The sequence below is a fragment of the Ornithorhynchus anatinus genome, chromosome 2, assembly GCF_004115215.2.
Source record: "Ornithorhynchus anatinus isolate Pmale09 chromosome 2, mOrnAna1.pri.v4, whole genome shotgun sequence".
Taxonomy (NCBI): domain Eukaryota; kingdom Metazoa; phylum Chordata; class Mammalia; order Monotremata; family Ornithorhynchidae; genus Ornithorhynchus; species Ornithorhynchus anatinus.
This window is the reverse complement of record NC_041729.1, coordinates 127543093-127556090: the sequence shown is the minus strand read 5'-3', so window position 1 is coordinate 127556090 and position 12998 is coordinate 127543093. Positions and strand designations below refer to the sequence as shown.

At 36.8% G+C, this 12998-nt stretch overlaps 1 protein-coding gene across 1 annotated transcript in view; it reads left to right on the top strand.

Moving 5' to 3' along the window:
• KLHL1 (kelch like family member 1) overlaps positions 1-12998 on the top strand; it is a 267920-nt gene that overhangs the window by 188434 nt on the left and 66488 nt on the right. The gene's annotated exons all lie outside the window — the stretch shown is intronic.

Sequence of the window (12998 nt, the reverse complement as noted above, 5' to 3'; positions counted from 1 at the left end):
TTATTGCTGTTATTATTATTTACACTGTAAGTTCCATGTGGGCAGGAATAGTGTTTTCCAACTCCATTCCAAAGCACTTAGTACAGTGCTCTGCAGTCAGTAAGTGATCAGAAAGTGCCATTGATTGATTAATTTCAGTACAGAGCTTAGCACACAGTAGGCATTCAATAAGTACAGTTGAAAGAATGAAAAATGTCCCACAGGGTATGTCTTCACCTTGACCCTGAGGCTCCTAGAGGCCCCTCAAGAGAATAATTAATAATAACAGCATTTGTTAAGTGCTTACTATATGCCAAGCACTGTTGTAAGCACTGGAGTGGATACAAGCAAATCGGGTTGGACACAGTCCTTGTCCCAAGTGGGCTTACAGTCTCAATCCACATTTTACAGATGAGGGAACTGAGTCCCAGAGAAGTGAAGTGACTTTCTCAAGGCCATATAGACAAGTGGTGAAGCTAGGATTAGAACTAATGACCTTCTGACTCCCAGGCCTGTGCTGTATCCACAATGCTACATTGCTTCTCGGGGGGAACAGAGGTTAGATCATGAGGCCCAGAGAATGGTGGAACCCCACACCAGGTGAGCTATCCAAAGACCCACAGTCACTATCTGGAGATTCTGGTGGGTTTCTGGAGCCACCTTTCCGGGGATCCCGTGAGGTACCACAGAACTTCAGAAGCCAAAGCCCCTTCTGTGGGGTGGCCCAGCCAGAGGCTTTTCCAATCCATTCTTAGTCAAGGAAATCCAGTTTTCCTTCTCAACTTTTTTTTGTGCCAGGTCTCCACTGAAGTTGGGATAGATCATATAAACCTCTATGTCAGTCCTAAGCTCCAGAGACTAAGTACTCAAGGGTACAGCTGAGGAAAGCCTGTTCTATGGCACCACTCCTGGGGTAAGGGACTACTGTACCACTGTACTGAACCATTACTCAGAAAAGGTCATGTCAGCCTGGGATATTCCCCTCTATAATCTCCCTGCCTTCAAAGCCCCAAACCTCCTGGGGACAGAGAAGAGTTAGAGGACAATTCTAGGTTCTGGCAGTGATGTTAGTGGAGAGTGTCCTGGAGGCCAATATGGTAGAAGAAGAAGCTATGAGGCCTAATGGAAAGATTACTATGAGTCAGACGATCTGGGTTCTAATCCTAGCTCCACCACTTCTGCTGTGTGACTTGAATATCATTTAAAAAAAAAGTGACCTGTCCCAGGTAGCATGGCAGGCAAGTGGCAGAGGTACTCTGACTCTCAGGCCTGTATTCTTCCTACCAGGCACATGCCACTTTCATTTGTGTTTACATACAAAAAGGCTGCATCTAAATGTCATCATGAAATTTATTTCCCTCAAAATGTTATTCATTTAAAATATGGAAAAATGTGACATTGCAGAACAAATTATATTCTCTAGTTGTGTTAATAAATCTGGAAACAGTCTATTTTTACGTTAAATACTAAGACACCCCTGTGTTGAGAAAATTTCTCAAATTTTCAAAATTAAAAATAATTGGACACTCCAGATAAAGCACCTCTCTGATTTTCTGAGTAAAGTGGTAAAGAAATGCCATTTAATTAATGAATTAATGTATTAAATGCCTCTGATTTGCTGATCACTTAGCTCAAACTACTTAGATTTAAACTCATAGTCTGGTTATTTGTAACTAGCATGACTGAGTTTTGGGTTTAATACAGTGAGAATAATGTTTAGTAATGTTGACATTTATTAAGTGATTACTAGATATTAATCTATGGAGTTGATTAAAGATAATCATATCTGACAGTCTCTACCCATATTGGGTTTGCCATGTAAGAAAAGCAGCTAATTTATCCCTATTTTATTATTATTATCACATGTCATCAAGTCATTTCTGATTCATAAAGACTCTATGAATATATTTTCTCCAGAATGCCCTATCTTCTGCCATAATCCATTACCCTTCTAATGGTTTTTCTGTTATATTGTTATGGTTTCTATCCACCTAGCTGCTATGGCCTGCCTCTTTCACATTTTCCTTGGACTTTTCCTAGTATTAGTGTCTTCTCCAGAGAATTAGTCCTTGTGATGAAGTGTCCAAAATATGCTAATCTATGTTGAGTCATTTGGCCTTCTAAAAACCATATTGGCTTAATTTGCTCCAAAACTCATCTATATGTTTTCTGGGCTGTCCATGACACGATAGCCTAGCAAAGCCTGTTCTAACACCGCAGTTCAAAAGAATTGATTCAGTCACAGAAAGTTTGAATGTAAATTTGTTGTGGGCAGGGGACATGTTTACTAACTCTGTTACATTGTAGTCTAACAAATGCTTAGTACTGTGCTCTGCACCCACTAAGCTCTTAATAAATATGATTGGATGAATGATTGATTTATTGATTTCCCGAGGTTAGAACAGTTCTAGGAAAAGAATTGGGTCTCTTGATTCCCAGATCCATGTCTTTTGCCCTATACCATGCTGCCTCTAATCAATAAATAAATAGCATTTATTGAGCTCTTTCTTTGTGCAGATATCTTTACCTTGGCTCTCTTGGTAGAGATGCAAAATGTTAAAGTCCAAAATGCACAAACACTTTTAAATGAATAGCAGAACAATTACTGCTTACCAGGGGTTCTTCGTAGCATATTTAAACAATATGGAAGTAAGTAATCATCAATACCACATAACAGTACCCAACTATTTAATTCCATTTCATGTTTTGGCTTTCAACAGGTCACAGAATGATAAAAAACAAGGAATAAGAATGCTGAAAAATAAATTTATTTATTACAGTAGTAAGAATCCAAATGTTCAGTGTTAAACTTCAATGAGTAAGCTATTCCTATTTGATATAAATAGTAAATGAATTTATACTTAACAAGATTTTAGCATCAGAGAAATTGGTGAGTTTTATGAGGTGGGAAAATGAATTTAAAATAATCATAAAGAAGCCATATGTCTACTCTGAGACATATTCCTGTCACACAGGGAATGGATAGTAAAATCTTATCTTCTCATCTTTGTTCTCAGTAGCATTGCTCCACTTGATGTCTGGCTCAGTAACCCGGTTCACTTAACATTAGTTCCACTTCAGCACTTTTCCTTTGAGCTTGAAGTGTAACACTGCAGATCACCAGATGAAGGTCATCAGTTTGCAGCAACAGAAATGACTCTAAATCTTGAGTAAAACATCAAAGCCCAAAACAGTAATTGTGGCATGAGTATTTGCATTTTCAGAAATATTTCTTCAACAATGGGCCTACATTTCCTTGATCTTCCCACAGGGCAATGGGCAGAATATGCCTTGGGTTAATTTCCCATTCTTTCAAAGGACCCGTATTTGGGGAACCTGCTATATGAGAGATGTTTATGGAGTTGAGACAGAAAGTGAACAAAATAATGTTTACCGAGGACCATAGGGTGCTGTTTTAGTGAGTCAGTGGAAAATGATTTGACAGAGCCTCAGGAACCGCCTCCTCCTTATAGGTCATCTAGAAAAGGGTACAATCTGTCTGGAAGTGGAATGCAGCTCACATCAGTGTAACTAGCTCTTGAGGATAAGGACTGTAGTAAATCCATTAGCAAAAGCACTAAACTGCAAGCTCCTTGTGGGTAGGGATTATGTCCATATAATCTATTCCAAGCACTTGGTACAGTGCACTGCACACAGTAGATGTTTAATAAATAAACACAATAGTTAATCAATTATGCGATTTATTAAAAGCTTACTATGTGCCAAGCATGCTACTGAGTGCTGGGATAGATAGAAGATAATCTGGCTGGACACAGTCCCTCTCCCACATGAGACTCACAGTGTAAATAGGCTGGAGTACAAATGAGGAAACTGAGATAGAACAAAATTAAGTGACTTGTCCAAGATCATACATCATCCTAGTGTTGGAACCTGGATTAGAGTCCAGGTTCCCTGTCTCCCAGACTTGTCTTCTTTCCACTAGATTAAGCAGTTCCCCATTGATTGATTTATTCATTGAAAGTGACCGATTGAGAATCTAAGGGTGCATCCCTCATCTCTTTTATAAACGCAAAGGATAAGGGAGAAAAAAATACTCACAAATATTTCATCTGTTATAATTGTCTGGAAGCCAAGACTTTTAATAATTTGTTAATTTTAAAAATAAACCTTACAATTTGAAAACAGGTGCTCCAGATAAATGTCCAATTTAATTTTGTTATTAATGTGGCTCATAACAGGGTTTAGAAGCAGCAGTATGTGTTTTAATCCAGCCAGACTATTTTTGAACATGCTTTCTCTATTGGTTATCCTGCATGCAGAATTTTCTTCAGTCTAGAACTAGAAGAGAGTGTCTCAAAGATGTGGGAGTTTTTGTGATAAATGGGTTAGGAAAAATTGGATGAAAAGAGCTCTCTGAAGGGCCTTCTCAGAAAAATTATTCCAGCATAGTTATTTCTGTGCATGCAAGTAAATATCATCTACATATATGTTTAATATATGTTAAGATTAATATTCATAAATTTAATGCCCCAAATCTCAAAATAAGATAAAAATAACTTATTAGGTTGAGAGACATATGAGTATAATACTTTAATGCTATACTTTTCCATTTTCCTCTCTCACTGATATCAGAAGCAGTAGTTTATGGAGTTCAGTCTGCCAGGTAGGGTGTAAAAATGGATACTGCCCACTTGGCACCTTGTACCTGTGAGTCAGTGGCTTCTTTTGCACCTCAAGGAATGCCACATTAACGAGAGCATGAGTTGTTTGGCAGAGGCTAGAGAAGAAATTTAGCCAGCACATACATCAGAGGAATAAAGTAAATGTAATATTAACAGGCCCATATACTCTTCCACAAAACAGCTTTACAAATTAATGACGGAAAATTCCTTTGTAGATTCGTATGGTGTATGGGTCATTCTTAAATGACCCATACCTTGTAATCAACATTATCAATACAATGGTTTGTATACAACATTACATGCTAGTGACCAATCTTCATCCTCCATATGCAACCTGTATCCTGAAGGTCCTTGGGATAACATATGCAATATATGTGCAAACTTTTAAATGAAACTACAGTCCCTTTGTTGAATGAATGGGAAAATGTCTACTTTGCCTGTAGCTTCTCAAAGTAACACTGAATGTTCACTAAAATCATATGGTCTATCATTTCTTATAACAAATACAAAGACTTACCAGGGGCAACAATACCAGAAGCTTTTGAATAGCACTTTCCGACTATAAAGGTATACACAAAACATCACTAGTTGAAGAAAATGAGTGATCTTACATCTGTTTAGACATTTCAAACGGTGTTCTTCCTCACTGAAGATGACTTTTTTATTTTGATATTTGCTAAGCATTATGTGCCAGATGCTATAGTAAATGCTGGGATTGATGCAAGCTAATTGCAATTCATGTATATTCATTCATTCAAACGTGTTTATTAAGCACTTACAGTGTGCAGTGCACTGTACTAAGTGCTTGGGAAATTACAATACAACAAATAAACAGTGACATTCCCAGAGACAGACATCAGTTCAAATATATAAAATTACAGATATATACATAAGTGCTTTGAGGCTGGTTTGGGCTAGGGGGAGAGCAAAGGGAGCAAGTCATGATGACACAGAAGGGAGTAGGAGATGTGGAAAAGTAGGGCTTAGTATGGGAAAGCCTCTTGGAGGATATGTGTCTTCAATACAGCTTTGAGTGGGGAGAGAGTAATTTTATGTAGATTTGAGAAGGGAGGGGTTTCCAAGCCAGAGGCAGGACAGGGGTCAACGGTGAGACAGGTGAGATCGGGGCACAATGCAAAAGTTAGCACTAGAGGAGCAAAGTATGTAGGCTGGGTTGTAGAAGGAGAGAAGCAAGGTGAGGTAGGAGGGTGCAAGGTGATGGACTGCTTTAAAGCCAGTGGTGAGGTAGTTGTTTTTTTGTTTGTTTGTTTTTTAATAAGGAGGTGGATGGGCAACCACTGGAGATTTTGAGGAGAGGGGTGACAAGTTCTGAACGATTTTGTAGAAAGATGATCCAGACAGAGGAGTGAAGTATGGACTGGAACGTGGAGAGACAGGAGGTGGTTTATATATGTATACCTTTGTAGTCAACATTATCAATAATGATTTGTACACAACACTACTTGCTAATGTCCATGCCTTCTGTTTGATTATGTTCACTGAATAAATGCTAAATTACTTGATGAATCTTCTTCATATGTACATATGTGCATATTTGTGAAGTCTTTAGAACATAAGATCATAGTACATGTTTTATAGTCTATAGGCAGGGAACGTAACTACCACCTCTGTTGTGCTGAATTTCTCAAACGTTTAGTACAGTGATCTGCTTGCAGTAAGCCCTCAATAACACCTTTGATGTTGATGCATATTAATACATAAGGATTATGAAATGTGGCTTCACTATTAGGGAAGGAAATTAGCAATAATAAAAAATGCTTCCTGGAACTGATTTCAATTGATAATATTTAGCTGAGCACTTACTGTGTGCACAACATGCAGAATATTGTACTTAGTACTTAGGAGAATACTTCTAGAATTAGTAGGCATGATTCCTTGCCCTCAAATAGTTGTGTAATCAATTCAGTGAAAATAATGTTTTATAGTAACTGTGACATTTATGAAGTTCTTACTGTTTGTTCAGACTGATGCAAGATGATCATATCTGACAATCTTTGCCCTTCATGGGACTCACATCTAAGAGGAGAGGATTGCTCTTCCTGTAAAATAGAAATGGAAGGAAAAAATAAATTGATAAGCTTTCAGCTAGGGTAGGTGATTTTCCTTGTCTCTCACTGAACCTAATATAAGAGAAGCAGCATGATCTATTGTATAGCATGATCTATTGTATAGAGCATGGGCCTTTGAGTCAGAAGGACCTGGGTTCTAATCCCGCCTCTGTCACTTGTCTGCTATGTGACCTTGGACAAGTCACTTAACTCTTTGCGCGTCAATTACTTTGTGGTATTAAGACTGTGAATCCCATGTGGGACAGGAATTGTGACAAACATGATTAGCTTGTATGTATTCCAAAGTTTATTACAGGATCTGGCACATAGCACATAACAAATATCAAAATAAAAAAGTCACCCTCAGTGATGAAGACCTGCCTTTGAAATGACTAAACTTAGATTCAAGGATCACTCATTTTCTTTAACCACTATTTTTTTGTGGTGGGCTTTCATAGTTGAAAAATGCACTTCAAAATCCTCATATATCCCAGACCACACACTCCGCTCTTCTGGTCCTAACTTCTTGCACTGCTCATTCTGCCTGTCCCTTCATCGACCCCTGGCACACGTTCTACTTCTGGCCTGGAATGCCCTCCTTCCTCAAATCTACCAAACAATCATATTAATCCCTTCAAAGTCCTACTGAAGGCTTACGTCCTCCAGGAGGCCTTCCTAGACTAAGCCCCCACCCTTTCCTCAGCTCCCTCTCCCCTCCATGCCACCCCGACTTGCTCTCTTTCCTCTACCCCTCTTCCCCCCCCACAGCACTTATGTTTACATGTTAATGCCAGTTTTCTTGTTTTGACATGTATATATCTATAATTCTATTTATTTATTTTGATACCTATTTGCTTGTTTTGATGTCTGTCTCCTCCCTTTGAGACTGTAAGCCTGTTGTGGGCAGATATTGTCTCTACTGCTGAATTGTACTCTCCAAGTGCTCAATACAATGCTCTGCACTCAGTAAGCACTCAATAAATATGATTGCATGAATAAATGAAAGCTTCAGGTATACCTAGGCTTGGTAAGTCTTCCCTATGAGAAATGACAGACCATATGATTTTAGCAAACATTCAGTGCTAGTATGAGAAAATACGGGGAAAGTAGACATTTTCCCAATCATTCATCAAAGGGACTATAGTTACATTTAAAGGCTTACAAAGCTCTTATAAATATTGGATAGTAAATGCTTATCTGCACCTAGAGTATTTTAGTAAATGAATCAACTCACCAAGGGCTCTTTTGGATTTTTGAAACTGTTGCCCGTTATGAGAATACAATATTTATGGGGCAAATGTCACAAAGCTTGGATTTATGTCCATGGAATGTTTACTAAGGACATGAAATGCTTTTGAAGTAATATTTTTACTTGCTAAGTCTCTGTTTTGTTATTTTCCCCATAAGGGAAGTTAAATCTTAACACTAGAGGTAATAGCTTCAGTAACTGTCCTATGTTGTACTGGTAGACTTTTTTCCATTAAACTGAGGATGTTGTGAATTCTCGGCAATTCAGCATTTCAGTTAAGCAAGGGCCTAAATTGAGCAGAGCCTAAAGAAAATTAGATAACAAGGTTTAAAGGAAATGCAATAAACTTGAAAACTTCTTCCTGAACCATTTTTGTTGGATTTACGAAGGAATTTATGATTGCTGTGGATCATTCAGCAAACATGCATTATCTTTTATTAGGAATTATTTGAAGCATTTAGATAAGGTGTTCATGGGAAGGAAAGGGAAGGAAAATTTATTGATCCAAACTAGGAAGAAAGGAAAACTTTGTATTTTTTAAAATGTAATAATTGATAGCTTTTAAAAATCTTTTGAAGAAAAAGGGGCATACTTTAAGTGATCATATTATACCAGGGCATAAATTGCATCTATTGTATCCTTTTGAGCTGCTATTAAATTGTGCTGCACATATTACACACTCAATCTCTTTGTCTCTCTAGCTTTAGAATTCCGTCACCTGTCGCACGTATTTCTGAGTTTGAACTTTATGGTATGCCTCAGGTATTTATATTTCTGTAATATGAAAAGCTGCAAAATCTTGTTGCTGCTTTTTTTCTGGAGACAACCCTAATGCTAGAAAAAGTCCAGGGAAAACTTGGAAGAGGCAGACCAGCAGCTAGATATATAGAAAGCATTACAACGGTAACCTGTTGGCAAGGTTACAGGATATAGTAGAAGATAGGACATTCTGGAGAAAATGTATCCATAGTTTCGCCAAGAATTGCAAATGACTCAATGGCATTTGACAATAATAATAAAATATATTTAATTATCTGAGTTGTTTCTCTCTAGCTGATTTGATGTTTTCTTTTTACCAAATCTACAGTCTTGCTGGCTGCCTGATTGACAGTGTTTCTGAGAACTACCCATTCTCAATTAATGTTTTCATTTGAAGCTGGGACCTTGTTTAAATAAGACTCTGGGAAGTTGTCACAGAGTGTTTTATTTTCCATTTCCTCCCTGCATCTCTCTCAGTCTACTCAAGTCATTACTTTCCTTTGGTATCCAGATCATTTTCCCCCTAAAACGTTCAGTCTAGGTCTCCAAATTCCTCAAGAGCACTCAGTCAGCTCATCTCTCTTTACCTAACCCCTGGATTTCCTACTATAACCCAGACTGCACACGTTGTTCCCCTAATATCACCTACTCACTGTACCTCACTGCCAATCCCTTGCAAACATCATTCCTCTAGCCTGGTACACTATCCCCCTTTTTATGAGTTCAACGCTCTCCCCACCTTCAAAACCTTACTAAAATTACTAAACCTTCCCTGACTAAGCCCTCATTTCCTATATTCCCTCTGCTTCTTTGTCACCTATGCAGTTAGATCTGTACCTTTGAAGTACTTGATATCACCACACCCTCAGCTCCTTAGAATTTATGTATATATCAGTAATTTATTTTAACACTTGTCTCCTCTTCTAGATGGTAAGCTCCTTATGAACAGGAAATGTACCTTCCAACTCTGTTGTATTGTTCTTTCCAAGAGGTTAGTGAAGTTCTCTGGACACAGTAAGTGCTCAGTAATTAGTATCAATCAATCAATCAATTGAATATATTAAGTCCTTACTGTAAGAAGAGCACTGCACTAAGTACTAAGTGCTTAGGGGAAAGCATCAGATTTGTAGACATATTTCCTACTCACAGGAACTTACAGGCTAGAGGGGGAGACAGATGTCAATATAAATAATTAATTTACAGATGTGTACATAAGTGTAGTGGGTTTGAAGGTAGGATGAATACAGGTTGCAAATCCAAGTTCAAGGGTGACATAGAAGAAGGTTGGAGAAGAGAAAATGAGGGCTTAGTTGGGGAAGTCTCCTTAGAGGAGTTGTACTTGGAAGACTTTGAAGGTAGGGAGAGTGACAACACATGAAGAGATATGATTTTGCCATGAATAAAGGGAATTAATTGGTTAATGTATTATTTAATGCTCTTATCTTGGCATCACTTTTTTATTTATAGATTTTTACTGTTTGCATGGTATTTGACTTGATTCATTTTCTATTATTTTTCATTTTTACTTTTTTAGAAGCAACTCTGTTACAATGGAGGCATCATACTATAGTAGAATTTTTTTCTAAAAATCATTTTTCCCTAAGGAGCAATTTAATGAAGTAGTATTTCAAATGAAGTAGTATTTCAAATGTTTGTTATAACCTTTCTGCAGATTACTACAGAAAATGCTTAGGGATAAATATTCTTTCATCAGTTAAAGCTAGTGTAACATTTGGATAAAACTCATCTAAATATATTCAATTTAATTCAATCCAAAAGTTCAGTTTAGGTACAATTGAATAAATCTGTATTTAATTGGAATGTTTCCTATTTTTAATGTTTATCCAAAGTATCCTCAATTTCCTAAAAATAGCAAAAAGTTATATTTTTATCTTGCCTGGAGTTCCTTTGGGTTTCAAATTTTCAATTAATTTGAAATTCATAGTTTGAAAATATATGAATTGTGTTATATATATTTCAAAACTGTTGTCTCATGAGATATATGAGGATTTATTTTTCAGAGATAAGTGTAGATAAGTCTACTCAATAGAGAAGAAAGTACTGTGTGTTTTGTAATGTTTTGCTCTGTTCAGTTTTCTTGTATTTGCTAGGACTTTCTAGATTATCATGAGTGTTTTTATAAATAATAGAATGTAATAATAGAAAAATAGAATATAAAATATATTTTATAAATATAAATAATAGAATCAGGTTCAAACAACACATTTCTTGATTATAAAATAGACTAATTTAGTCTACTAGTAACATTAAGTTAACAGCTTCTGGATGCAGGACACTGTAGTGAATTTTTTGTAGATTGCCAATGAATTAGTATGCAAAAAGAAAGTACTGTGTGTTTTGTAATGTTTTGCTCTGTTCAGTTTTCTTGTATTTGCTAGGACTTTCTAGATTATCATGAGTGTTTTTATAAATAATAGAACCCACCTCACAGTTAGGTAGAAATAATCTAGTGTATAATATATGTGACTCATTGTTTAGGTCGTTAGAAGGTCAATAAAAAATGTGGTGTTTGTGAATGTATTTACAGACCAATTACTAGAAAACTTTGAAAGAATAGAATAGACATGTTCATAAATTTCTCTAATTCTCCATGTAAAAATATTAAATATATAAATTTTACATTTTGCATTATATTTATATGAGATAGCTTCAGGAAATCATATCTAACCAAATGTTGTGATACCGTGGTTCCTAATCATAATATTTATTCATTCATATAATTTAAAAATGAAAATTAAGTTCATTAAAAAATACCTCAAATGAAAGTGGAATAGGTTTAATTCATGCAGCATAAGAGAGTGGGTAAGGTATTCATTATATTCAGGTAGATATCTAAATTTTGAGGATTCCATTAGGTAGTGAAGCCAATAAACAATTTGAGTTCAATTATTAAAAATTGATTAGGAATCTGATGTTTACGGCTGTTTCAAAAAAAATTCATTTATTCAATCGTATTAATTGAGCGCTTAGTGTGCGTAGAGCACTGTACTAAGTACTTGGAAGGTACAATTCAGCCACAAAGAGAGACAAACCCTGCCCACAAGGGGCTCACAGTCTAGAAGGGGAGAGATTGACATCAAAAGAAGTAAACAGGCATCAATAGCATCAATATAAATAGAATTATAGATATATATATATATATATATATACATATCAGCACAAGTAAACAAGTATTAATATAAATAAATAGAATTTTAGATATGTACTTATATATACAAGTGCTATAGGGCGGAAAAGGAGTAGACCAGGGCAGAAAGGGGGCAAGTCGTGATGATGGGGCAGGAGAGGGATCTGAGGAAGAGGGGGGCTTAGTCTGGGAAGGCCTCCTGGAGGTGAGCCTTCAGTAGGGCTTTGAAGGGAGGAAGTGTGATTGTTTGGCTGATTTGAGAAGGGGGCAAAGTGATGGAGAGCTTAGAAGCCAATAGTGAGAAATTTTTGCTTGATATGGAGGTTGGTAGACAACCATTGGAGATTTTTCAAGAGCAGGGTGACATGTCCAGAATGTTTCTGTAGAAAGATAATCTGGGCAGCAGAGTGAAGTACAGACTGAAGTGGGGAGACAGAGAAGGTTGGGAGATCAGAAAGGATGCTGATGCAGTAATCCAGTCAGGATAGGACAAGTGATTACTTATATGGTAGAGGTTTGGATGGAAAGGAAAGGGCAGATATTGGTGATGCTGCTAAGGTTAGACTTGCAGGTTTTGGTTACAGATTGGATATGTGGGAAGAAAGAGAGAGCAGAATCAAGGATGACACCAGGTTTGCAGGTTTCTGAGACAGGAAGGATGGTAGTGCCAGTGACAGTACGGAAAGTCAGCGAGAGGACAGGGTTTGGGAGGGAAGATAAGAAGCTCAGTCTTGGACATGTTGAGTTTTAGTTGGCGGGCAGACATCCAGCTGGAGATGTCCTGGAGGCAGGAGGAGATGTGAGCCTGGAGGGATTGAGAGAGAATAGGGAAGTAGAAAAAAAATGAGAGAGTACTCAAAAATTTCTTAGTGTGAAAAATAAGATTGGCAAGGTTAGTACAGTGCTTTTCACATAATAAATGCTCAATAAATATGATGGAATGAAAGCTTAATTGAAGAAATGAAATTGTGCTGATGTTTTCTGTGGGATTCTATCATTGGAAATAAGCATTACTGAATGTAACGTGAACATCTGACTAAAATATCACTGCATACAAAGGTAGTAAAATAGCCATTTATAAAATAGCCTAAGGTTTATCATTCAAGAAATTTAAAATATGTTTAAAATTGGTAATTACTATAAGGCAATTA